This window comes from Microtus ochrogaster, unplaced genomic scaffold (genome assembly GCF_000317375.1).
Source record: "Microtus ochrogaster isolate Prairie Vole_2 unplaced genomic scaffold, MicOch1.0 UNK4, whole genome shotgun sequence".
Lineage (NCBI taxonomy): Eukaryota > Metazoa > Chordata > Mammalia > Rodentia > Cricetidae > Microtus > Microtus ochrogaster.
Genome location: NW_004949102.1, coordinates 1,112,258 through 1,116,341, shown reverse-complemented (window position 1 = coordinate 1,116,341; position 4,084 = coordinate 1,112,258).

The following is a 4,084-nucleotide window of genomic DNA, read 5'->3' as shown; positions in this document are numbered from 1 at the left end:
CTTTTGCAGATGTGTCCACTTGAGAATGGCTATTACGTGGCTTTCAAACAATTGTAGTTTGGAAGCAGATGGCCTGTTCTGATTCCACAACCTCACAGCTGGAGCTTTTCCTCAGGACAGTCGGGGTTTGAGTATTAACCTTTCTCACTGGAAGGAAGTGTGGACACTGGATGTTGGTGTTGATTCTGGGATAAAGTAAAATTGTGGGTGCTATTGGGATAGAATGAACGTATTTTGTATAAAGACCGATATGAGCTTGTTGGACTCGGGAGGGAATATTATGGTTGAGTGCTTGACTTCTGCCTAATTTCTATTGTGATGGTCCAGTTCTCTCTCTCTCTTTTTTAGTTCCTCTGCTTCCCCAACCTCTAGAACTGTGATCCAACAGATTTCTGCTCGTCACAGATTGCCCAGGCTTGACAATTCTGCCATAACTACACAGAACACGAAGATAAACAGGCTCAGAAACTCTTGTGATTCAGTCTCTCATTTACCACCCGTTGGCCCTTCTAGCTACTGCCCACCTACACAGATGCCAGCTCACTCCCAAGAATAGCCTCATTTTCCTGGAGTGTCTTTTCCCCCGTCTTTAGTAAGGACTGACTTTTGTCTTAACTAATCCAACTCAGATCTGAGTTTGAAGTCATCTGGTATGAGAAGCTTTCCTTGGCCTGCTTCTCTTCCTCACACCTTTCCTGGCCCGTGTGTCATTCCCTGGGACTCCCACACCACCTGTGTTCTCTCTCACATTCTGATATAATTGCCTCAACGGTGCATTTCCTCAGCCATCCCGAGGGCTAGATGCTGCATTTTATTCACTTCTATGGTGATTTCTTTCCTATCTTGCATGCCTTATAAAATGTTTAGTTCTCAGTCTGTTTACGTAGTGTCCGCAGAATCAATAAATTCAAAGATAAATTAAAATATGGTGTCTTTTGCTCCTCTTTTGGGCAAAGGAGAGTACACCTTCAAGCATATTTTAAGACATTTTAGCCTTGACCTTTTTGGTGTGCAAGGAATATAAAAGACAGGCATCAGCGCAAGGCACCCAAAACCAAGTTCCCAGCACAAAGGAGATTTATCTGCCCCAGAAGGACAGAGGGCCAGGATAAGGAGGCACAAAGACAGGAGATAGAGGAAGAGGTAGAAGGAAAAAGGAACAAGAGTGAGGGGCAAGGGCTATCTGCCCCAGAGGGACAAAGGACTGACTGCCTCTGCCTAGAGAGGAGACAGACATGGCCCAGGCAAATCACACCTTATAAAGGTAACAGGGGAAACCCCGAATTCGGATGAGGTGTTTAATTTTAATTGGTCATCCTAATTAGGTGGCCAAAGGGGTTTCTGATTGCTGGACTTCAATACTTTAATAACTGGACCTTGGTAGTCAGCCTCAGGAGGAAGAAGTGGACAAATAAAAGAAGAGACTTTGGTGATTAGCTTTAGTAATCTAAAGGTTTTTAGCAAGAAAGAGGATATGGGGGAAGGCCAAGGTCTGCCAGAGCCCTGTTTGTTATGTTTGGGTCTACTACCACCCCTTCAAGGAAAACGAATTAATATTTTTAAAGGACTCAGGATTTTATAAAGCTTAAACTTCTTAAAGCCTTGTTGTACAGTTTTTCAAACGTGTTTTAAGGCAGCACATGAAGTAATGGTTTCTATATATTTCCACACTGTGATTTTCCTGTTCCCCCTCTCTCTCCATCCTCCAATTTCCCTGCTACACTTCCACTGTTTGTCGTGTGACAAAACTTTTCTTGGGAAGATGCAACACACACATATCAACTAACCCAGTGGTTCTCACTCTGTGGGTTATGAACCCAAACGCAGATATTTGTATTACGTACGAATTTACAATTTAGCAGCAGCAAAAATAATTTTATGGTTGAGGGTAGCCACAACATGAGGAATTATAGTACAGAGTCACAGCATTAGGAAGGTTGAGAACCACTGTAGCCAGATGGGAAGACCATGGCAGACCATAGTTCAGACATGATCAAAGTCCAATTTGGTGAACCAGTGAGTTATATTGGGGTTACTTGACAAGAGTATGGGTGAGGGAGTTACTTACAGGATCAGGAATGCCTCAAGGGAAGTTGCATTATCAAGGGCCATCCCAACATAGTTGACAACTCACAGAAGCTAGGAACCTGGAGCACACTGCACAGCCTACAGGCAGCTCAACATTCAAAGTGTCCCTTCCAAACCACTCAGTGGATCCAAACCTCTTCCAGGGAGCTGGATTGGTTTGTACTTCTTCCAGGTTCCTGGTCTGGGTCTCAGACAACCCTCCCCCCCCCATTTTTGTTTGTCTGAGAGTCTTTACAGCTTGGTTTATTTACTCTGGCAGGGAGGGAGGGACTTAGTGAGTCTTGTCAGTTTCAGGGACTTCCTGAAGCTATTTTAGGAACTTCTCTTCTGGAAGGAATGTTGCAATCTAGGAGGAAACTGTTACACAACAATGGTCTTTCCCAAATTTAGTGTTTTAAATGAAGAATTCTGCATATACCCTTACTATTTATTAAAACCTATTCTTCTTATTATGATGCCTATTAATCACAATTTACCAGGTTCTATTGCAATGTTGCAGTAGATACAGACACCACATTGATCACATCCAGTCTAGCACTCTTCCTAGTATTTAGCAATTTGTCTTCTTCAAGTTGATTATTCAAGATATTTAAAAAATTCCACACACAAGAAAGAACACAAGATATTTGCCTTTCTGTGTCTGGCTTATTTTATCTAACAATGACATCTAGTTTCTTTCATTTTGCTATAATTATTTCATCCTGCTTTGTGGCTGAATAATACTCCATCTGTTAGAGGCGCATGGGTTGAATCAGTGATGAATACAAGCAGGTAGCTATGACTTCTGTGTTATGACTTCATTTCTTTTAGGAAGATGCCAAGCAGTACTTGGATCAAATGGTAGCACTGATTTTAGTTGTTTGAAGAATCTCTACACTGTAAGCATTTTTAAACTTTATCTATAACAGCATTTGTCAATTTTTGTTTTTCTGGTAATTTTATGGAATAATTTTCAAATATTTATTAGGTATTTGTATTTCTTCTTTTGAGAATTGTCCATGACTATCATTTGCACATTTTTATTTGCATTGCTTGATTTTGACTTAGTTACATATTCCAGATGTTAACTCTGTAATTCATGTCAGTTTGAAAATTTGATTTAAACAAAATTTCCATTTTTGCTTTTGTTTCTTCTGCTTTTGGAGTATTATCCAGGAAATTGTCACCTGTGCCAATGCCATGAAGAGCTTGAATTTCTCTTGCCACTAAAGCTATTACCTCAAGGATTTTGATCATTTTTGTGTAGATTGATAGACAAGGGTTCAGTTTCAATATTCTGCAGGTGGATATTCAATTTCTGAGAACCATTTAAACACTAATCTGTTAAACCTGAATTAGAGATGGAAGTAGGCATTGTAAACCAATAATTCTGAGAAAGGTTTAACTGAGTCAGAGTACACATGGCACTGTGCAAGGCGTCTAAGAATTCTAAAGGGAAGTATTTTTTTGTTTTCCAGGGAGAGGGAAAGAATCAAAATACTACTAAGGAGCTCTGAAATATCCATGGTTTTAGAGATGAATAGTTGAAGGGGATTGCAATTTCTTGGTTCAGAGATGTTTTCCATCAGACCACTCCAGACTCCTACTGCAAATGCATCTGTGTGCCTTGAGGGCTTTGAATCACCATGGTGATGGTCTGCAATAACCATCTCCTGATTTCTTAAAATTCTAGTGCACCAATCATTAACACTCATCATGTCTTTTTTCATCTATCATTGCAGAGCATGGCAATATTTTGATGATAGGAAATCTGATACTTTGGTTAATTTTTTTTACACAAATTTTAACTGAATGTAAGCAGTTTATTTTCAATGCTAAGTTTATATCAGAATTTAAAATAATATATGTATATACATGTAGACGTAAGTCACAAACGATGCCACAGCAGTTTGGAATTATAATTAACAGGGTAGTATTTATTTAAAGGGGAAAAAACTTACAGATCACCGTCAGCCCTCTGTACGACCAGGAAGGGAGTCTAGCCGCCAGCCGAGCA